Source organism: Balaenoptera musculus, chromosome 15 (assembly GCF_009873245.2).
Source record: "Balaenoptera musculus isolate JJ_BM4_2016_0621 chromosome 15, mBalMus1.pri.v3, whole genome shotgun sequence".
NCBI lineage: Eukaryota > Metazoa > Chordata > Mammalia > Artiodactyla > Balaenopteridae > Balaenoptera > Balaenoptera musculus.
This window is the reverse complement of record NC_045799.1, coordinates 79557849-79581162: the sequence shown is the minus strand read 5'-3', so window position 1 is coordinate 79581162 and position 23314 is coordinate 79557849. Positions and strand designations below refer to the sequence as shown.

The 23314-nt window shown below is 54.5% G+C and overlaps 1 protein-coding gene across 1 annotated transcript in view; it reads right to left on the bottom strand.

The window, feature by feature from the left end:
• Positions 1-10852, bottom strand: part of SRRM3 (serine/arginine repetitive matrix 3) — a 55013-nt gene extending 44161 nt beyond the window's left edge. Inside the window, 1 exon segment of the mRNA XM_036826859.1 lies at positions 10779-10852. The gene's annotated coding sequence lies outside the window, so the exon portion shown is untranslated.
• Between the last annotated feature and the right edge of the window lie 12462 nt (positions 10853-23314).

Sequence of the window (23314 nt, the reverse complement as noted above, 5' to 3'; positions counted from 1 at the left end):
TATATTTTTAACTACCTCCATCTCTGGGGACCTCAGTGGGAAAGGTCCCTGGTTACCGCTCTCAATATGCCCAGACTTGAAGTGTGTTAATATTTGCAAAGGCCACATTGTCATATACTTTGTAAGCCCTGGAGTCCAGCTGTGTCATTGAACGCATAGGAAGGACTCACCTGGCACCTAGGCTCCTGCCCATCAAGCCAGGGCCCTGTCTTTATTCCTGTTGGCTCTGATTTGGGTTCCCAGAGCAGAGGATCTGGATGGCAGGTCCCCAGGGACAAAGAGGCCTCAGCTGTCTGCTCCCTACAGAGGGGCCCACAGTATAGGCAATATAGCCTAAATGAGACCAGTGCAGACCACTGCAGCCCAGGAGAGGCCATAGAGGAGCCAGGAATTCAGACTGGATACATTAGGGAACCCACAGACCAATGCAGACCAGTATTCTAGACCAGTGGAATAGAGCAGAACACACAGTACTGGTCATTGAAAATAATACAGACCAGTTTAACTCAGGAGGCAGCCTGTATAGACCAGTACTGACATCAAACAGCAAGCAGGGTTTTAGTCTCCCCTCCCCTGCGTTCTGGTGGAACAAAGGAATCCCTGCACCCACTCAGCCCACTCTGTTCCTTTTTAGGGCCCTCAGTGGCCTTCAGGGAGCTGTAGCCTTCCAGCTAGGGAGCAGGCAGCTTCCCTGTGGTTGCCTGAGCTCCGATGGAGATTTGGGATTGCGGGGAGAAGACTGAGAAAGAACGTTTTCATGGCTGAGCTGCCACTGATGGCCTGGGCTTCCAGGGAGGTGGTGATCTCTGTGTCCTGGGGAGGGTCCAAGCCAGACGGCCTTGGGGAGGTGTCCTAGAGAGAGCCACCGAGGTGTCATGCTCTCTGAGGACTCTCCCAAGCTGGCCTCTAGGGCTGACCCTGGAGTAAAATCAGAGGAGCCCTGTGCTGTCATCAGCTTCATTACGTCCTTTACCCGCTTCTCCTCCCGGAAAAGATCAGACCCGCCCAGGTTCACACCCGGGAGCTGGGCTGAGGAAGGGGAAGATGGGCTAGAAGCTGTATGACCAGATTTCTTTCCCTTTTCAGGCTTCAGTTTCCCCATCTGGACTAAGTGCCAGGGCCTGGATACTAGTGGGGTCAGGGTAGGGCTGGGCTCTGAGTCCCTGGCAGCCCAACACTTGGAAGAATCCAAGTTGGGTGGTGATGTGCCTGCCCTCCCAGGAGCTATCAGCAGGAAGGGTGTGTGCTGGACAGACAGACAAGCCCCTTCCACCCACTGGGGAGGGTGAAGTGGGGAGACAGGGCAGCTGCCTCCACTGCCCACACAATCTCATTATGGAAAATTCCCTCTATTGACTCAGCTTTAATCAGGCAGGCTGCCCTGGGCTTCCCCCCCACCAGGTTTCTGCTGGGCTGGGTGAGATCAAAGAGAGAGCCGGGCTGGGGGCTAGAGCCTCATCTGCCATACCCATCGATCCAGATGCGCCTCTTGTTGCTAGGCAACAGTCTCCAGTCTCTCCTGGTCCTTCCTCCCCCAGGGGCGGCAGAATCGGGCAGTAAAGGGGGAGAGAGACCCCACGTTCATTCTCTAGCTCTCCCCTTGCCAAGCTAGAGATCTCTGTCACCAAGCCGGGAGCCCTCCTCCTGCCCAGGAAGGGCCCCCCATCCTGGGAACTTGACCCTCCCACCGAAACAGACCTCTTTTCTCTTCTCACATTTGTATTCATCTCCAGAATACTCAAAATCCACACCTCCTATGTCCCATGTAAGCACTCTATCAGGAAGACAGGCCAGGGATTCACCAGAGAGGGGAAGGGACCCTTGGGGGTGTGGGGTAGGAGTCAGTGAAAAAGTCCAGATGGGGCTGCAGGCTACCGTCTTCCAGCCCAGCATTGGACTCGATGTGGGAATCATGTAATCTTGAGAGAATGGCACTGAAGACAAATTCACACTCCCAGTTTTGAGTGGGTTGGCTTTTTTTTTTTCTTTTTCCAAAACGTAGGATGCATTTCATAGTAGTTTTTTCTTTTTTGTTTCAAGTGCTATAATTTAAAACTGTAAGTTGTATTTTAAAACAGGCATAAAAACGTACTGTGGGTTTGGGGGGCTGTAATTGACTAAATAATGCAGATCTGAGCATTTTATCACAGTTTAATATTTTGCATATTTGATCTAGCCTATACTGCTCATCTTTCTCTTTTTAAAAAACTGAGTATGTGCAAGTCATCCCCACAGTTGTTATGTGGTGACCTACTTATATCGTGGCTTATTTAGGATTTTAAGGTCTCTCCCCTCTCTGAGGTCTTTACAGTCCTTGGGGATGGAAAGTATCTCACTCTTGCCTCTGGTCCCTCATCAGACCTTTTTTTAAAAAATGCAACTAAGGGATAGGAAGAGGTGATGCACTTCCCAAAGTGTAAAGACCCAGAATTCAGGAGTCCGAGGACCCAGCCCTGAGAGCTGCTGGGAGATGCACAGTCCCTGGGCAGCCGTCCTGGTGCCCTCGGTCCTGCCACTGCCTGCCACCTGCTCCCCCCAGCTCCACAGCGCAATGACAATTCCTCCCCGCCTCCCCTGCCCAGACCCAGTCACACACTCCAACTCTGAGAGGCACAGCTTTCCAGGGTCCTTGACAAATGGTAACCAATTAATGTCAATTAATCTGATTAGCCTAAATAGTTAATTAAGCAGTTAATTAACAACATCATTGACAATAACCTATGGCTCCCGAGGGATTGTGGGTGGGAGGTAGGAATGGCAGGGGGCGGGGGCCCTCCTTGCTCTGGGAAGAGGCGAGCCCCTTAAGTTCAGGTTGAGAGTGGGGGGCTACTCGTGCAGCTGTGGCCTCTCTGAGTCTCTGCCTTGCTCTGCCATCAGGCCCAGAATCTTCATCAGGGCGTCCGACCCCACCCCGGCCACAAACCCTTCCCCGGCCCCTGACCAGGTTTGAGAGGGTCTGATTTCTATAAGAAAGGCTGAATCTCAGCACAGCAGAGGAGGGAGAAAGGCCTCCTGTCTGGGAAGTTGTTCCACCCCAAAATCCTAGCGAGGAGTCCCTGCCTCTGCTGCCATCCCAACCCCCAGCCCAGACCACACACCTCATAGCCTACCACCCCCACCAGGGCCATGGACTTTCCCAAGCTGCAGAGCAGCCCTGGAGGGGACTTGTCATCCTTAAGCCCGGATGGGGAAACTGAGCACCTCCCATATGCCAGGCCCTGTGCTTGCACTGAGCACCTGCAACGATAAACAGCACACGGCGGCTGCCCTCAAGGAGCTCCTCGTCTGGGGCGTCACAGAACAGTGCAGCCTACTGCATCTCAGCTGGGTGATGCTGGCGACGTTAAACACCTCTCTGTGCCTCAATATCCTCTGCTGTGTCCTGGCTCCGTCATAAGATGTTGTGAGGACTAAATGAGTTAGGACACATGAAGCCCTCGCAGCGGTGCCAGTCACACGGGAGATTCCAAATGTTCGTGATGGTTACCGAGGGAGATGGAAGCGTAAGCAACCATCAGGACAGAGTATAAAAGCGGCTGAGAAAGAGGTGGTCCCAGGCACCTGGGGGCACACAGAGGGAGCTTGGAACGAGGCATCGCACAAAAGACGTGGGAGTAGAGGCTGAAGGTCAAGGAGGTAGAGGAAGAGGGAAGAAGGGCATCTAGGCAAAGGGAACAGCATCTGCAAAGCAATGAGGCACCAATTCTCCCCGCTAGCATGGGTAGTCACTGGGGAGCTTTCAAAAATCCTGACCTCCCAGGTCCTACACTCAGATTCTGAATGGGTGGGTCCCAGGAACCTGCTGTTCATGGACTGTTTTGGAAATACCAAGGCAGGTAGGTACTCTGCACCTAGAGACCATGGCTGCCGTGGTTTCTGGGTGTCCCAGCCTGGGAGGAGCAGAGCTGCATCAGGGGAGGCCCTGGGCCATGTGACCCATACCGCAGGCCCCCCTGTTCTCTCCATCTGTCCAATCATGCTCGCCCTTCAGGGGTGACCTTCCTGAAACAGCTCTGGCCGTGTGCTTACCTGCTGGAAACATCCCTTGGTTTCTCTGCTGCCTTCAGGAGAAAGGCCAGACTCCCCTGACTGGCATTAAGGCCCCTCACGAGGCCTCCCTCTCCAGCCTGGTCCTCTGTTCCTTGGACTCTCCAGCCACACTATTCCCTAAGTGCCGGGGCTCTTTCCTCCTCCATGACTCTGCTCATGCTGTTCCTTCTGCCAGAAATGCCCTTCCCCTTTTTCTCCCCCTGGCAAACCTGTACTCATCCTATGAGGACCATCTGTGATGCTGGCTCCAAAGTCAATCAGGCAGGCAACTACCCACCCCCAACCACCAGTGCCCAGGCAGCCCCCGGGATGGTGCCACATAACCCATATTTCATCCCTAAACATTCACCAGCTCATGGGCCTTGCTCCCCACTAGACTGAGGGCGGCTCCTCCCTTTCTCCAGTGCTGAGCACAGGGCTTGGGGATGACAAGGATAACTGAGGTTTCAGTTCAGAGGAGCTGCTGAGCAAATGTTTGATGAATGAAGGAATGACCGTCTCTGCTTTCTGATGTATGAGGAGCAGAGGACAGAGGAAGAGAGAATTCGGGAGGCAGATAAGAGAGGTGTTCTGGGGACAATAATGTATGGGTCACAGGGACCAAGAAGCATGTGCTAGACTATGCCAGGTAGGGAGGGGGGACAGGGCTGCCCGGAGGCAGGACCTGCCGAGTGTCCCAGCTTCCCTTCCATCCCAGAGGCCCCCTCTGGCCCCCTGTTGGGAGAAGAGGAGGCTGGGCCCCTCTGCCCGTCCTGAAGCCCACTTCCCCAACCTGGTTCTCTGGTGCTGACGGCTGTGCCAAAGCTGCCCTACCTCTCACCCTGCCCCTGCCCCTGCCCCTGCCCCGGGTGAGCCCAGCCTGGAGCACGTGCACATCCCCTGTCAAACCTCCCAGTGGTGCATCTCCGGTACCCGTCTCACCTGCAGCTGCGCCATCACCTCCTCCCTGGCCTCTCGCCCTTGGTCTCTTTCTCTTCATCCTCCTCCTCTTCCCAAAGGCAGCCAGAGTAGGCTTCCTTAAGTGCAAATCTGATCATTTCATGACACTGCTCCAAAGGCTACTTGACTCCCATCACTTTCCAAATAGACTCCCAGCGCTTACGGTGGTTTTCGAGGTCCTTCAAGACCTGCCATGGCTCACGATGCCCCCGGGGCTGCGCTCTATCCTTGGGCATGCCCTCTGTGCCATGGCTCTGTTAGATCACTGACTATCCCCTTAGTTCACTAGGACTTTTCATACCCCTGTGCCATGGCCCACGCTGTTGTCTGGAGTGCCTTGCCTCTACCTTCTCTGTCTGGCACCTTTCCTGTCATTCTCCAAAGCCCAACTTAAAGGTCTCTCTCCTCAGTTTCTTCTGGCTGCCCACGTCACTGTGGACATCTTAGTCCTAGCAGAACATCAATGGTCATCACTGTCAGTTAACTCACGCCTCCTTTTCCCACTAGTCTGGGAGCTCCTCAAGGTCAGGGTTGGTGTCTGATTCACGTCTATGTCCCCGGTGTTCATACAATGCCCAGAAAATCAGAAGCACTCAATAGATGTTAACGGTGTGGCCTCACACATTCAGATGACCGCCACCTCTGGGCAGTGCACTGGGTTTCATCTCTCCTTGGGTGTCTTCACACTCATTACCTGAATCACGTGTCAGAGCACACCTGGAGGTGGGTATTATTATGCCCATTTCACAGGAGGGAGAAACAGATCTGATCATGGAGGTTGGGGCCTAGATGTGATCAGAGGCCAGGAGATTGGCAATCGCCTGATTCCCAGCTCTGAGCTCCTTCTTCTAAGGTCTGGGTTCGTCCAAGTTCTCACCCCGCGCAGGGGATGTATGACTCTCTCGTGCTTCCCCTCCCCTGGCAGCCTTGGCCCTCCCCACCTCGGTCCCTGGCAGAGGAGTGTACTGAGGAAGCAGGCCCACCTCAGTCCCCGGCTAACCCTGTCACAGGCCTCAGAGCCATCCTCTCCAAGGGAAACCCACAGCCCACAGCAGATCCCCAAGGTGTGCCCCTCCCAAGAGGGCAGCGGAGGGGCAAGTTCTCCCCCCAGCTCTCACTGGCTCCCTGGGAAGCTGGTCCGCCTGTGCCCAGTGTTCATATGGCCTTGAAAAGTATGCTTTTTGCAGAATCTTTAAAGACATCAGAGAATTCTCACTATAGAGTAAAAAACAGCATGCCGACTTCCCTCAACAGGGTGTTCCCAGTTATTTAATGCTAGGTATCTATGAACGCATGGACAAAATCCTGGTAGGAAATACCCCTCTGTGTTCACAATGGCTGTCTCTGGGTGGTGGGACCACACATGACTTTTTTCTCCTTGGTTTTCTATTTCTCAAGTCTAGCACAGTGAGGATGTGCCATTCTTAAAAGCAAAAGAATTCAATGACCCTTACTTCTCTCCATCCTAGGGAGTTCTGGGGAATGGTGGTGGGAATGGGGTTCAGTATGGGGAGAGGTCTCAGAACCATGGGCTATTCCGAACACTAGAAATAGGCAGGCCAAGAGCGCCCCAGCTCAGTAAGCTGCCAGACCTCAGGGTCTGGTTCCCTGGGCTCAGGCCCCCCTCTAGTCCTCACAGGCCCCGGCAGGATGCTGAGCGAGCTGTGGCCCTGCCCGCCAGCTCCAGCTGGCACAGCAGCCTCTGCAGTGGGCAGGAGGCCAGGGCGGGGGCGGCAGGATGCTGAGGCCAGGCTGACTGCCTAGGAAGCAGCACCACAGACGGATGGGCTGGCGGCTTTTAGTTATAAGCGGGGAGACCCTGGGGGTTGGGGGCTGCTCTGGAGCCCAGGCACACGTGTCCGCTGAGGCCTTTCTCCCAGATCAGCGGGCAGCCTGGGCAGCCTGGGCCTGGCTCACCTGCCCAGGCCCCCTGAGAGCCCCGTTCTGGATGACACAGAGTCAACAGGGCTTGGCCTCTGGGGATGGAGCCGTCACCCTCCTGTGCTCATGACCCAGAAGAAGGTGAAGAGACAGGAACCCAGAGGTGTCAGCAGGCACTAAGCCACAGCGAAGACCTAGGCTGGGCCAGGCTGGGGCCTATTACTGTTGGTAATGGTCCCTCCCTGTCATGGGCTCCTCTGGGCCTCCCACGCTCTCATGCGCCTCTCTCTCCTCTCTAACGGCCTCGTCCTCTCTGAACTCACTCCCCCCTACTGAGCCCCCATCCCCTCTTCTAACTCCACTCCACTCATCGGTTGCCCTCCCTTCTCTGAGTACCACCTCCCTGAGCTCCTTCCCCTCCCGGAGCCTCCAAGACCCCACGGGGCCCCTTCCTTCAGCAAGTGACCTCTTCCTTTCTTTCCTTAAACGCTTCCCCCTCTCGCTGCGCCCAGGTGTTAGAATTGAGAAGGAACGTCCCCATTTCTTGCCTGGCTGCTCCTCTCCCAATACAGCCTGGACCAGTGTCCATCCCGACCCCCTCCCGTGGCAGGGCCCTGATCTCTTTAGAGCGTCAGCTGCAAAAATCCCTCCCTCTCGCCAAGACTCTATGAATAAGCCTCCACCACCGTACCGCTGCTGCTTCCCTGGATGTGGGACCTGAGCATATGTGTCCTGGGGGATTCCTAGACATTGCTGAACAACTCTGGGAGGTGTGTGGAGGGCATCTTCAGTGTCCCTGCAGGTCACCTTAAATCTTGGGCCAGGAGGGCTCAATCCTGGCTCTGCCACAGAGTCCTGGGATCTCTGGGTGAGCCACTGGGCCTCTCCAAGCCATATTTTCCCATTTTGAGTTAAGACCACAAGTTTCTAGTTAAGAGGGATGGGTGAATTTTAAATCTCAGCTGCAATTAATAAACCTAAGCTTCAAACATTGGAGGTGAATTCTATCTCTGCTGATGGAACCACAGGCTTCCTGACGCAGATTTATGGAGCAGAGAGATCTTAAAACCTTAATGCTGGCAGGGCCTTTGGGGGAGTCATCTGGTCAAGCCCCATCATTTTATGGTTGAGGACACTGAGGCCCAGAGACAGGAAGAGACCTGTTCAAGGTTACACAAGGAAAAAAAAAAAAAAAAAGGTTACACAAGGAGCCAGGGTCAGAGATGGGCCCAGAAAGAAGGTCCTTGGACTCCATCACATGCCACCCCCCAACCCCTACTGGCCCACAGTGCCCTGGCTAATCCTCACTCGGGAGAGCCTGGAGAATCGAGGGCAGAGTGGTGCTGTGGAAGCCACACTGGGCCCCTGAGGCAGTGGGCTAGAGTTGCACCAAGACCTTGCTCTGTGACCTTGGGAAAGTCATGTCACTTTCAGGCCTTGTTTTGCTCCCCTGTGAAAGGGAGACAGTGGCACCTCTGGCACCAGGTTACGTGAGGATGAAATGAGATACTGTATGTGAAGTGACAGGCCCATGGCAGGGGCTCAGAGTGTGTGTAGGAGTTAAGAGAGAGAGGGTGGGCTCTCCGCCGTCACCTCAGCAGCACACATGGCTGGCTACTGGGACAGGAGAAGATGTGATTCTGTCCCACTGGCAGCAAGAAGCAGGTGGAGGAAAAGTCAGTAGGCGAGGCTGACCCCAGCATTGCTGGCGGTTGCTTGTGACCGTGGCCCCATCACAGGGGGTGAGGGCTAACTGCTCAGAAAGGAACAGGCAGTGACCGGCTTGCCAAGGTCAGCAAGAGGCTGGCAGGCAGAGAAGGTGAGAGTGGGTGCGGAGGTGAGCAGATGGGGCCTGCCAGACCCAGACTCCCCCTCTGGCAGGCATGGTGGTGGCGGGGGTGGGTTGTGGTGGGAGCACCCAGCTGGATAATTCAAAGCACATTCCACCTCCAAATATCCCAGTGACCTTGACCTTGGGGGAGTTGGCGCCTCACTGCACGGCACACCCTCACCCATATGCTTCAGGCTCCTCACCTGGAAAGCTGGCCTCATGAATCAAGAAACTGGCATTTAACTGGGTCTTGATATCAAGGGGCCAGGACAGGTTATCAGCTCCACAACTGCCCCAGGGAAGACAGCTTGGGTGGCTTCATGACCTTGGGAAAGTCATTCAAGTCTCATTTCTCAGTTGTGAAATAGGGACATTGATGGCTTCCTTGTCACGTTTTCGTGAGGATGAACTGAGTTAACTGTAGCCTCATATGTGCCTATCATGGAGCCTGGTATGAGGCCCTCAGCCAATGTCCACCTCCTCTGGGAAGAGAAAGACGTACTTCAAACAGTGCTGGAAACTTTTCCACCTTTGTCTAGCTCCTCCATAAGAAATTCTTACTTGTGTCTGATTTGCTAACACTTGCTCAGCATTTTACAGCTTACAGCTAGTTTCCTATCTAATAGCTGGATTATTTCTTTGACCACCAAAGTAGATACTGTTAACGCTATACCTGTTTTACAGATTGGGAAACAGGCTCAGAAAGGTTAAGTGGCTTACCTGAAGTCACATAGCTTAGATATGAACCTGTGTCTCTCACACTTCAAAGTCCATGACTCCCTACCCATTCAACCCCACCTTTTAAAATCCAAACCATTCTTTATTCGCTCTTCAAGAATTCCTCCTCCATCCCTCATGGGAGAGTGGGATGGGGCATAAAGTTAAGGAACCAAAAAGCTGATGTGTGGGAGCAATTTCTTAGCCAGCTTGGTCCTATTTCTGCCTGGGGAAGGATCTGGCACATGCTGGGACCATGACCTTAAGATGCCCCCTAGACAGAGAAACTCTCCAAACCCTGCCCTGCTCTCCGTCAAAGTACCTGCCTTTTCTCTTGTCACAGGATGAAAGACCAGCCCAGGCCCCTTGATGCCAGAAGTGGATGAGTGAGTGAGGTCTTAGGAGAGTGAGAAGTTATGGCTGGGATAGAGCACAGGCATTAGAGTACCAGGTACTCCTGGTACCAGGTACCAGTGACCAGGGTACCAGTACTCCTCTTGCTCCACCTCCAATCCATCCCCACAATGGACCTGCTGCCAGGAGCAGGAACTGCAGGAGGCTTCAACACTGTCCAAGCAGGAGCTCTGGGATGGAGGGGGAGGAGGATACAAGAAAGAGGCTGCGTCTCTTCTCTATCTCTCCTTTTTTTTTTTTTTAACCAGGAATTTGCTCTGGGGTTGGTTGGGCCCACTCTGAGCTCCAGAAACTCTCCCTGGGCATCCAGAGAGACCACGGAGAACCCCCACTAAATTCCTAGTGGCTATCATCTCTTCTGTGCCCTCCATTCTCTCCCCAGTGAGAGAGTAAATGCCATCCTGTGTGAGACCCAGTTCTCGTTGCCAGCTTCTGCCTCCCCAGGGGCATTTGGACAGCTGGGAAAGGGGCCAGACTGTCCCTTATGCTGCCACCCTGTGCTGGACAGAAGCCCAGCATTCAGGTGGGGGCCTGCTCATTTCATCCCTCCCAGTGGCCAGCATCTCCACAGGGTCCTTCATTGGTCTTTCCCTTCCCTCGGGAGCAGGTCCTTCTCCTCAGTTGGGGGAGGGCAATTGGACTGCAGTTGGGTGCCTCTCTAGCATCGTTATGGGCCAGGCCATGGTCATTTATGCTCAGTGGAGTCCTGCCCATGACCCGGCAGGGTTCTCACTTTCTCCATCCCTCTCAGCGAAATGAAAAGCGTTTCTCGTCTCTGTTCCCCAGGTGCCTCGCACCCACGACCAAACACACTAACAGTCCCCCAACCTCTACCCTCTGCTCTGGGGTCTGTGGACCGTGGGCCCCGGCCCGTCTGGGGAGGCCCAAGATTCAACCCAGCCGCAGCCCCTCTGGGAAATGCCCCCGCCCCGCCAGGGGCTCTCACCTCCCTGCTGATTGTTGCGCTCTGCCCGGCGCTGGAGCCAGGCCCTCTGGCCCCGCTTGTCTGGGCGGCCTCCGGGCCGCCTCCTCGGCTCGGCTCGGCTCGGCAGGGCAGCTCTGCCGCCCCCGCGGCCCCGCGCCCTCCGTCTCCCCGCGGGCGCCGCCGCCGATTGCTGAAATGCTGGACAGCGCACCACCATGGAGGCGGCCTCCCTGCCCGCTTGCCGGCCAGAGCGGCCCGGCGTCCACAGCGCCCCCCACAGTCCTGGAGGCCGACGGCAGCCAAGCCAAGGGACTGGGCGTCTGTCGGGGGCCGGAGCCTCCACGGCAGTGACCTGCTCCACGACTTACGGGTAGGGGGTGGGGGCAGGCGCCCGGGGCAAGGGATCCCGCTGGGATGCCCTCTTTCATCGTGCATCCTGGTGGCCTGACCGAGGCCAGGCGGGGTGGTGGGAGACATCCCAAAGGGGAGAGGATTTTGAGACTGGAATCGCTGGACCTTCTGTGGTGCTGGGTTGGCCGTCTGGAATCCTGAGTTCAAGTCAGGACCTTGGTAGCCTGTTGTCCCGCGGCTCCCGCCTCCGTTTCCTTGGCTGGACGGTGAGCCGGTGGAGTGAAGGGAGCTCGGGTGGGGCGGGCTCTGCAAGGAGCATTGAAAGCACAGAGACCTTTCCGTCGTAGGAAGGAGGCCAGGAACGACGAGCCCTTTGCTTGGAGCCACCAGTGGTATCCCTGTGCTGTCTCAGGAAGCAGGGCTGAAGTGCCAGAGCAAACCTGAGGCAGGGCAGGGACTAGGATGGGGCAAGCGAGGCACCTGGGGCACAGATTATAAGAAGGACTTTGCACGACCCTGGGAGCCATTCAAATGAATGTTTGTTATGAATCTGCACGTGTTTATGCGTGTGTGCACCCAGCTGTATATACGTGTGTCTGTTTCTATATTCCTGTCTGTGTGTGCCCTCCTCCCCTCCTCTCTCCTTTTCCCCCAAGTTTCTTCACCTACCTGTGTCCTTGGAGTGTATATTGGGGTCTGTGTGTGTGTGGTTGGGATATTGGCACTGCAGGCCCTTTGAGTCTGCAGAACAAAGCTTGGGGTGGGGGGAGAGGGCTGGGCTACAGCTGCTGCTGCCATTACTGCAGCCCCATAGCCCCAGGGGTGAGTCCTCTGCTGGTCTCCTGCCTTCTGGATGCATGAATATTTCATGTGCTGGGGCCTTGAGCTGGCCTAGCACCAGTGTGTTTGCGCCCCCTGCCTGGGAGGGGCTGCCCCCTTTGCCTGGCTGGGCCTCCCGAGGCAGAGGCGTAGTAGGCAGATCAAGGGCTGGGAGAGGGCCCCCTGGAGGGCCTGCGGCCTCGCCTTGCCTGGGGAGCCTTGGCTGGGTGTGCGGAGGGGAGGGCGGGGGTGGGGGAGGAGGCCAGAGGAGGTGCAGGGAGGCGGCATCCTCCCAGAGTGAAGCCCATGCCTTAAATGAAGTCAAATTAGTTTTTTGAAACCTCACCTCATGATTTGGTTCCTGATCAGCCCCCGCCTCAACTCTGTTTGGGACTAGTGCCTGGGAACACTTTGCCCCGGCTGGGCACACCTCCTCCTGCCCTCCCCTCATCTGCCTCTGCAACCCCTGCTCCCTGGCTTCACAGTGGGAGCTGCTTTAGGGCAGAAGGGGAGAGGGGCCTGCGAGCTGGCTGCAAGCAAACCTCCCCAGCTGCCTTGGGCCCTCTCTTCTACCAGACCTGGGATGGGGGAGCCCTGGAAGCCTAGGCAGCCTCTCAGCCCCAGTAGCCCCCTCACCCCTTGCACTCTTGTGCCCTGGCTCAGAGGAATAGACCTCTATCTTGGTTTCCCGACCAGCCTGCTAACTTTCCAAAAAGAGCTCCTTCCTTTGTGTTACTTATTTCAACAAATGGCATCACCATCTGCCCTGGTTTTTCTCCACTTGGCCCTCTGGTCCGTTCCCATCCTTCTCGGCCCTGTTCTGGGTCTTGGGAGACTGACCTCTGCAGACTGATTACCCAGGTTCCCTTGTTCTTGGCTTCTGGTTGGGTTCATCCAAGGGGAAGCATCACCAGGAGAATGAAGGGCGGGAGGAGAAAGAAGTTAAGTATTTATTCTCCTGCCGAGTTCCTCTCCAGCTCTGGTCCAGTGTCCCCTCATCCACGGCTCCATTCTTCTAGTCAAGCTCTGGTATTAAGTTTCCTCCCTGTGACACTTCAGGCCCACAGGTGGTAATGGCTCCTGCTGTTATAAGTCTCTGGGTGCTTCTCTATCCCTTGGTGGTCCATTCTCGTATCCCCACCCCATCTCAGTGCATAATCCCTTCATCAGGCTCTCTTCTGTTAAACCTTTGGAGGTGCTGTCGACTTCATTCTGGGTCCCTGGCCCATGCACCCTCCCTCTCAAGTCCAGTCTCCAAGCCAGAGCCCTGTGAGTCCTTGAGCCCTACAATTCCCCCTTCTCCCTGCAGACCTTCTACCTACTGGAACTGTGTTTCTTCTTCACCCCCAGGGTGTCTGCCTGGCCCAAGCCTTGGTCCTGGACCCTGGCCTAGTGCCTGCTCCCTCCCCATTCACTCTCTGCTGAAACATACATCTCTGCTTGGATAGCACTCGATCAATGAACCCTTCCAATGAACCTCATAAAATAGCGTCTCCCAGCCCAGCGCTCTTGTTCCCTCTTATTCTCCTTTAAAAAAATTTACTGTGGTAAAATATTCATGACATAAATTGGCCGTTTTAACTATTTTAAGTGTTTACAGCTTAGTGGCATTAAGTACATTCACAATGTTGTGCAACCATCACCCAAACCCAAGCTGAAACTCTGTACCCATGAAACTCCTCCAGCCCCTAGTACCCCCCCATTGTACTCTCTATTTCTATGAATCTGACAACTCTGTGGGCCTTGCATAGGTGGAATCATAGAGTATTTATCTTTTTGTGTCTGGCTTATTTCACTCAGCAGAATGTCCTTAAGTTTCTTCCATGTCATAGCATGTGTCAGAATGTCCTTTTTTAAGACTGAATAATATTCCATTGTATGGAAGGACTACATTTTGTTTATCCATTCATCTATCAACGGACCTTTGGGTTGTTTTCACTTTTTGGCTATTGTAAATAATGCTTCAATGAACATGAGTGTGCAAATGGCTGTCTGAGTCCTGCTTTCAATTCTTTTGGGTAATACCCAGAAGTGGACTTATTGGATTATATGGTAATTCTATGTTTAATTTTTTTGAGGAACTGCCATACTGTTTTCCACAGCAGCTACACCATTATAATTCCCACCGGCAATGCACAAGAGTTCCAATTTCTCCACATTCCTGTCAATACTTATTATTTTCTGTCACTGTTGTTGTTTAGAATAGCCATCCTAATGGGTGTGAAGTGGTGTCTCATTGTGGTTTTGATGCATTTCCCTGATGATCAGTGATGTGATCTTTTTGTGTGCTTATTGGTTATTTGTCTTCTGTGGGGTACCCTCCCTTATTTTTTATCTTATCCCCACCCGTCGTATTACTCATCCACTTGTGTTTTTTCCTGTTGTCACACTCTGGGCCTTGAACTCCACAAGGGCAAGGCCTTTGCTCACTGCTGTCTTCCCAGCTCCAGCACATAGTAGATGCTCAATAAATATCTGTTGATCAAATGTCTAAATTCTCCCCTTGATGCTTTTCTCCATCCATTTCTGCCGAGCCTCACCAGCCAAAATTCTGTCTGTCTTCCATTCTGCCATTTGTATTATGAGAACAATAGTGCTGTGAATAAGCTTTTCCAGACACGGGATCCAGGGTCTGATTCAGAGCCCTGCACCTGCAGCAGATTCATATTTTCCCATTCCCCCCATAGCCAGACTCCCTGGCCTTCAGTCTGTCACTGAATTTGACATTGCCCACCTCCCCAGCAACCCTTGCCTCCCCCACTGGCCTTTATACTTGCTGTCCTCCCAACGGTAGCACCTTTCCCTACTTCCTCTGTCCTTCAACACTCAGCTCCAGGGGGAGCTCCCCTTCCAGACGCCCACCCTCCTACATGCCTGATCACCCCTCCTAGGGGCCTCAAGTCCAGAGGCAAGAGCAGGAAAGACCCTGTGATGAGAGGCCAGGCTGGGCCAGGCTGGGGTGCTTCACTCACCAGAGTTCCCAGGCCCAGAGAGTGGCTTACAGTGGCTTTGACCTCAGAATTGGCCCTTCCCTTTCTCTCTTATTCTGCCCTGTCTCTGACACCCTCTCTCTGTGCCAACCTGTGTCTAGAATGTGAATTCTATGACGGCGGGGATGCACTGTGCCTATCTCCCATCTCCCACCCTAGCACGGAGGAGGCAAGGATCATTGCTTGTTGAGTTGAGTTGTCTGGTTTTCTGCCTGCCTCCAAGCTGTTCTCCGTTCCCCGTCCCCATCTCCCACTTTTTTTTTTTTTTGCCTCTCCACTCCTCAAACAATCGACTCCTCCCTTTCTCTCTGGCTCTGTCTCTTTCCACTTATCCTTCTGTATGATGTGACGTAGACATGCACCTTGGGGCACTTGGCCTTGGAGTCAGCCCCTCTCTTCTGGCACTTCTCAAAGTGTTTCCTCTACCCTCTGCATCAGAACAACCTGAAGTGCTTGTTGAATGTGCTGCTATCTGAGTCTCTCCAGACCTACTCTAATGGTGATCTACTGCTGCGTAACAGCAACCATTTTATTGTATTTCACGAGTCTGTGGCTCAGAAATGTGGGCTTGACTACGTGATTCTTCTGCTCCACGAGGCATTAAATGGGGTCACTAGGTGCTTTTCAGCTGATGGATGTGTTGTGGTCTGGAAGGTCCAGGATGCCAGGGTGCCTTCTTTCCCATGTCTCAGGCCCTGATGGGGATGGCTGGAGGGCTGGGCTCAGCTCCACTTCTCTCCTTCTCTAGGTCATCTCGGGGCTCTCCACATGGTGTCTCCAGAAGAGTCGTCAGACTTCTTACATAGCAGCTCAGGGCTCTGAGAGCAAGTGTTCCAAAAGAGAGGAAATAGACATTACCAAACTCCTAAGGCAGGCCGAGGCTCAGAAGGCACAGCACTTTCCCCGTTTTCTAGCGGTCAAAGCAGTTACGGAGCCCACTCCATTTAAAGTAGTGCTTCCTCACTCATATCCAAAGGTAGGGGACATAGATCCCCTGCTCTTGATGGGAGGAGGGGCAAGGAGTTGGTGGCCATCTTTTTTTTTTTTTAATAAATTCATTTATTTTTGGCTTCGTTGGGTCTTTGTTGCTGAGCACAGGCTTTCTCTAGTTGCCACAAGCAGGGGCTACTCTTCGTTGCGGTGAGCGGACTTCTCATTGCGGTGGCTTCTCTTGTTGCGGAGCACAGGCTCTAGGCATGTGGGCTTCAGTAGTTGTGGCACGCGGGCTCAGTAGTTGTGGCTTGTGGGCTGTAGAGCACAGGCTCTGTAGCTGTGTCGCACAGGCTTAGTTGCTCCACGGCATGTGGGATCTTCCCAGACCAGGGCTCGAACCCATGTCCACCGCACTGGCAGGCGGATTCTTAACCGCTGCACCACCAGGGAAGTCCTGGTGGCCATATTTAATCAGCCATACCTACTGAGTCACATCTTTGGGGTAGACCCACAATCATGCCCCTGAACTTGAAGAACTTGAAGAATGCTATGGCCCTCATCTGCCCTAGAACTTGTACTCCTCATCCCTTGGGTTGTTCCTTTGCCTCACGGTTACTGGAACAACCTGGGAGGGAGAATCGAGCTGAATCCAAAGGGTGGGGAAGGTATGACTGACCCAGTGGGAGGAGTGGGTTCTGGAGTCAGGACCCAGGTCTGACGCCCAGATGTGCTGCTGACTAACTGTGGATTTGAGAAAGTGATTTAAGCCTCACTGAGCCTCAGTTTCCTCATCTGTAAAATGGGGCTAGTAATACCTGTCTCTGAGGGTTGTGCTCCTTTTCTAATTATTATAGATCATCTCGTGGTCATAGCTTGCAGCGAATTGGTAATGCAGGTGACAGGCCAGTGATGTTCTGCTGTCTTTTATCTGGAAAATGACAAAACCTGGGTGTCGGGGTCCTGATACCTTAGTTATTCACTCCTTTCCCCTGGTCCAACCCAAAAGCATTTCCCTACTGTTATCATGTCTGTCTCCTCACTCCCTTCCCTGTCGCATGTGGGCCCCCTCAGAGCCCAGAACTCTGCTGAGTCCACTCTGCATTCAAGGACCACCAGACCTCTTTCTCTCGGTGCCTCTCTGCCTGGCCCACCCCAGGCCTCTTCCTCTCCATTTCCCTCCCCTCCTTGCAGCGCATCACTCTCATTTTCTCTGCAGAGCCTGGGAAATTGAGGAGTCCCTTGTGGCAGATGGGCAGGGCTGACCTTGAAGCAGATCTTTAATAAAAAATGAGCAGAGACGGCAGCCTCCCCCATTCCTCAGCTTGCCTCCCCTGCCTCCCCTCCTCCCCTCCAGCCTGGGCTCTCCTCTCCTTCGCCTGTAAATCTACCGTAAGGGGCCACTGCTCTGGGTTAAGCATCACCTTTATCAGGGTCCTTTTAGAGGGTGCAAATCCCTGGGCTGTGGGAGTGCGAAGGAAGGAAGTTTTTGTTGGGATGGGGGGGCGCGGGAAGAAGTGGTATAGGAGGGGAGGGGGCTATACTCTGAGGCTGTGGGCCCTGCCTGCCTCTGCCTTAGAGCTTTACACAAGAATCCCCCTCCCACCGAGGCCTCACAGCTGTCTCAATGGTTCAGCCCCACCCCCCCCCCCGGCCCAAAGCCATCCTGGGCTGGAGTTGGGGGGCGTCATCAGCAGCCTAGGCCTCACCCACTTGGGTACTTGGAATCAAGTCCCCCACAGACCCAGGTCCCACTCAGCCTGAGCGCCGGAGTGAGAGGGACCCGCACTTTGAACACTGCCTTATCCCAGCAATTGCATTCAGCCTCATTACCTCTAACCCTCACAATGAGCTCCTGAGCTGGGGGTCACTGTCCCATCTCACAGATGACAACACTGAGGATCAGAGAGGTTCAGCGCTGCCCGAGCCACACAGCCCATCGGTGACCTGGGCGATGACTTGAGCCACCATCTGTCCGACGCAGAGCCAAGCTTGTCCCCTGAACCACTGACCTCAGAGCTGAGCACAGTCTTATTGCTTCTTCCTGCTCCTGACCAGGGCACACAGCTCCTCCGCTTCCCTGAGGCTGCAACTCACCCTCCAGTGTGGGTCCTGTGGGAGGGACAGACCTCCCAGAGCCAGGTTGCCAATTCCCTGGCTCCTCAATGCGTCCCCCTTTCCCTCTGGACCTTTTGGGAGCCCAGAGCCTAAACCCACCCTGAGCTGTCCACATGGTGGGTGTGACTCTGGCTGGCCCAGCTACTTTGCCCCTTGGGGTCTTACAGGTGTACAGGAGGTGTAGATATGTGTATGGATGTGTGTGAACAGATGGGTGGACACAATGTGTGTCAAGGGCCTGGGGAATAGATGAGTGAGTGAATAACTTAGTGAATAAATTTGCAAATGAGTGAATGAATGAGAAGTCATTCAAATGGATCCGTGAATGAGGCACTGAGTCAGTGAACTCCATCCACCAGGCAAGGTCAGGGCAGGAGCAAAGAGATTGTGTCCTCTCTGGGCTCTGCCTCCCCATGAGGCCCACTGCGACAGAGATGCCCACCAAGTTGTCAATGGGATATGAATGCCCATCCAGGGACTACATCTCCCAGCATTCCCTGCATACAGATAGACTATGTGACCAATTCTCACCAATGATGTGCAGGCAGAAGTGCCATTTTCCTGGAAGAGGCACCTGAGAAGCAGGTGTACCCTCTCTTTCCTCTCTCCCCTCTCTTCCCCCATTTGCTGGCAGGTTGTACAGGACTCCAAGGCCCTGGGGGGAGGGGAGAGGGAGCCACAAGATGGAAGGAGCCTGAGTCCCTGTATCATCATGAGGAAGAGAGCTGCCTGCTGACCAGGAACATCAGCCTAGGACTGTTAGAGAATGAGAAATAATACGTAGCGATAAGCTACTGAAATTTTAGAATTTATTTGTTATAGCAGCTAGCGTTTCCTTAAGTGACACACTCACAGAAGCTAATTATTCATTGCCAAGCTATGGAACTCATCCCTGAAACACTTAGGTAGGGGCTGTGGAGACCCTCGACAGGCATCTGTGACAAGGGCCAGTAGGTGCTCCATCCTTTGCCTGCTGGTGGTGGGGACAGACAGTGTGACCTCACAGCTTTCTTCTCACCTGTCCCATTCAGCGAGGAGTTAACGTTGCTCTGGGGTTGGGGGAGGGACTGAGGCAGGTACTGGGATTAAAAGTGACTATTTAGACAAAACTATAGCATTAGAAGTCAGGATAGCGGTTGTCCTTGGGGAGGGCGTGACTAGAAGGGGTATAGGAGGGCTGGTAATGTTGTTTCTTGATCGGGATGCTGGTCCATGGCTGTGTTCAGTTTGTGAAAATTCATTGAGCTGTATATGTATGATTTCCATACTTTATGTATTATTGTATTTTAATAAAAAAATTTAAATGCCCAGGAGAAGGGAGGGTTAGGGTGAGGAGACAAAAAGAGTAAAAGAAGACAGGAGAATGTCAGCAGAGGGACAGGAGGGGTGCAGGTGGGCAGAGGGCAGCCCTGCCCCTTCACCCATCACTGTAGCCCGGGATGTACACCTCCCTTCTTTTCTTGGCAGGTCACCATAGACCCTCACCCAACACCAATCGTCTCTCCATCCTACACTGGGCACCTACTGCATCCAGGTCCAGGAAGAATCCAGGTTGTCCCAATGGGCAGGTCCCCTGGCCTGGGAATCCCCACCCCAAGGAGTGTGCAGTGAGCTCTTCTTAAAGGCCTTGAGCTCCACACCTGGGTCCATGTGTTCCGATCAGGACAGGGCGGGCAGGGAGGGGATGCAGCTGCAGAGATGGCAGCTGAGGCTGTCTTGGAGGCTGTGACCCAGTTTCATCTCCAACATTCGTCTGCCAGCAGAAGTGATCCCAGTCACCTGAACCCACCATACACTAAGTCCCGTACACAGCCCCATACACATGTCATATCCACTCATACACACACACACTCAGGAACATTGTTACATCTCTACACCTGGACGACCCAAACCTCAGACACACACAGCACACACACACTCCCGCATCAACATGGGCCCCACACATGTGCGTCCGTGCATAAATACACCCACCAACACGTCAGACCCTGGGACAGAGATGGCTAGAGACGGCTTGTAGGAGGCGTGCACCCACGCTGAACCTGACCCCCGAGGCACCCAGAGGCAGGAGGGGATCAACTGAGGGTCTCTTTAGGGGGGTCTTAACCTGGGCGCCATCTCTTTCATGGGGACTTTCCTGACTGTTCAGTGGCCCAAGAGAAGCCCCCCAGCCCCACCCCAGCTGGAGTGGCAGCCAGAGTGAGCTGGGGCCAGGGCTGGAAGGCAGAGCCAGGTGGGAGCAGCTGGGGAACTCCAGGGTCCTAGACTGGACCACCCTGGGCCTGCCCACTCCGACTGCTCTGGGGAAAGGGCAGTGGGCCTGGCACAGGCTGTCAGGCGGGGACGGCGAAAGAGCAGGCTACTTGGGAAAGGCCTGCACCTGTGTGTGTACACACACGCAGAGATTGGTATAAATGTGATGCATTTAATTGCATACTACCAAAAAGCCTCCTTCTTTCTCTCCCCTGGCCGTGTTTAATGATCCTTCCGGGGACCCCAGCAGGCTAAATTTGCTTCCTGAGCTGAGGCCAGCTCAGACAAAGCCCAGGCTGGCCCAGCCCTGCGGGGTGGGAGGGCCCCACGCATGTGCTCTGCCTGGGGCTGTCCCCAGGATCCCGGCTTCCTTATCTCTGGCCAGAGCCCTCCTCCCAGTAGCCCTCACCCTCAGACCTGGAGCCCCAGCAGGGCCCTGACCTCCAAGTGAGGAACATGGCAAGGATGGTCACCATTTATTGAGCGCCTACTGTGTGCTGTGGACTTTATTTATTTTTTTAAATTAAAAAAATTTTTTGGCCGCACCGTGCGGCATGTGGAATCTTATTTCCCTGACCAGGGATCGAACCTGTGCCCCCTGCAGTGGAAGGGCGGAGTCCCAACCCCTGGACCACCAGGGAAGTCCTTGCTGTGGACTTTAGACACTAAATCCTCTCAGCAAGCCTGGGAATGGGCATAATTTTACTAGTGAGGCAGCCGAGGCCCAGAGAAGTTAAGTAATTTGCTCAAGGCTCCACAGCCTTGGGGGGTTGGGCATGGGGAGAAGGTCTGGGGTCTGGAGTGAGGTGACCCCTTGCTGGCCCTCAGCAGCCTCACCTCCCAGGCTGTCCTTCTAGACTACTCCAGCCCTGTTGGACTCCCCTTTTGGAAGGTTCTGTTGCACTGGGAAGCATGGAGTCAAATTTGTAACGTAGCACGGTGCCACTGAAACTTCCGCAATTCCTGTCCTGTCTCCACATTTCTGCTCCTCTGAGTACCTTCTGCGCTGCTATTTAACTCTTTCTTGAAATCAGTTCTTGTTTGTACTCAGCCTTGTCTGAGCCATGCTGCCCAGGGTGTGGCAGGCTTGATGAGCTCATTTCCAACATTGAGACACTCGTCACAATAAACGTCCTAAGTCAGGTCAGGGCCCCTGGGAGAGGCCTGGCCTGGGTGGTGGCCTCCTCCTTCAGCCTCTCCCACACCTGCTGGGACAGTCCCCCCTCCAACAGCTAGCGGACGACCCTGCTCCTCCCCCGTGGAAAGTGCCCCGGGCTGGGGTCTGCTCAGGCCCCATCTGCCAATCACCACCCACAAGGTCACCTGACTCGAGCCTCAGTCTGTTAATTATCCTACACGTACCCGTGCCCAGGAGGTGCCTGGGACAGAGTAGAGGCGGCTGAAGCCGCACTGGGCTTGCATCGGGAGGGGGGGAATGGGGGGTGCTCCTGGGCAGCCCCTCCCTGCTTTCCCGTCTGTAACAGCTGTGAGATGTGAAAGGTTCCAGGTGAGGACACGATGCTCTGTGATGCAAACAGGCACTGCCTGGTCCGCTCCAAGCGCTCAGTGGGCGGCGCCTGAGGGTCCCATTGCCCCCCACCCCTTTCCTGAGCCAGAGCTTTTCCCTGAGCCTGGGCCAGGTGCATCTGGCATCGGCCACCGCTTTCAGAGCTTACAGTCCCCCAAAACATACACCCCACATACACACACAGCCCACACATACACACACAGCCCCCCCCCCCCCCCCACACACATCACGCAGAATCACCCCAGCCCAGGAAAGAAGCACTCCCAATCACGCCTACCCCAGCCGCAACCAGCCGACCTCCATCTCTGGCAGGAAGGGAGTTAACCTAATTACTGGCCTGCGTCTGCCTGGCAAGAGGCTCTCAGCCTGGCTGGGAGAATATTAGCATCAGCAGGAGCCTGGGAGGGAGAGAGCAGGGCGGGAAGGAGTTATTTTTAGGCAACGGAGGTGGGGTTTGTAGTTGAGCTGGGCTGGTGGCTTAGGGAGCAGGGGGCAGTCATCACAGAGTGATGGAGGGCTCAGGTCAGGGGCTGAGGCAGCCTGGGGGGACCAGGCCAGCTCTTAGGCAGGAGGGGAGGGGACAGAGAGAAGGAAAGAGGGACTTGCCAAGACTTCCTACCAGAGCTGTCCCACTGGGCTGGGTTGCCAGCTGGGAGAATGTGAAATGGCTCTAAAACGGGGAGAAGGCTCAGTGTGAGCTGACAGCCCCTCCTCCCACCCACAGACAGACACACAGGGTGGGAGCAGGGCGGGGCTTCTCCGTCAGGCCTTGAGAGCAGCTGGGCAGTGGCAGGGTCTGCGATTTCCTGAGGGCACACCAGCTCCTTTGGGAATGGCTGGTCCCCTCCATTCAGGCTCCCGATCTGGGGTCAATGTTCGCCCCATCCTCTATGGGGTGCCCCCAAGATCCTGTCTCGCAGTGAGGGGCACATGGGGCAACCCCCCAACTCCCAAAGCACATAAAACATCAGAGCGTGCTGAGCCAAGAATCTAAGAAATCCAAGGGTCTGGTTTCATGGCACAGAACCGCCCCACATTCAGACAGCCCTGTCCTCCCCAAGGCTGCAGACACCTTGCTGACTGGGGCAGGGGAAGCTCTGCAGCCAGAATGCCTAGGTTCAAATCCCTGCTCCCTTTACCTGCTGTGTGACCTTGGAAAGTTACTCAGCCTCTCTGGGCATCACTTCTCTTGCTAATGTAGCCACCTTAGAGGACTGTGATGAGGATAAAAGGGAATATGTGTGCAAAATGCCTAGGAGGGTGTACCAGTTTCCCATGGCTGCTGTAACAAATGACTACAAGCTTAGTGGCTTAAAACAACACGCATTTATTATCTAACAGTTCTGGAGGTCAGACTTTCTAAAATCAAGGTGTCAGCAGGGCTGCTTTCCTTCTGGAGGCTCTAGGGGAGAATACCTCCTTGCCTGACTTTCTGGAGGCTGCCTACACTCCTTGGCTTGTGGGCCCGCCCTCCCTCCCTCCCTCTTCAAGGCTTGAAATGTAGCATCTTCAGATCTCTCTGGCTCTGACCACCTCTGCCATCACAGCCACTGCTTGGATTCTGACTTTGA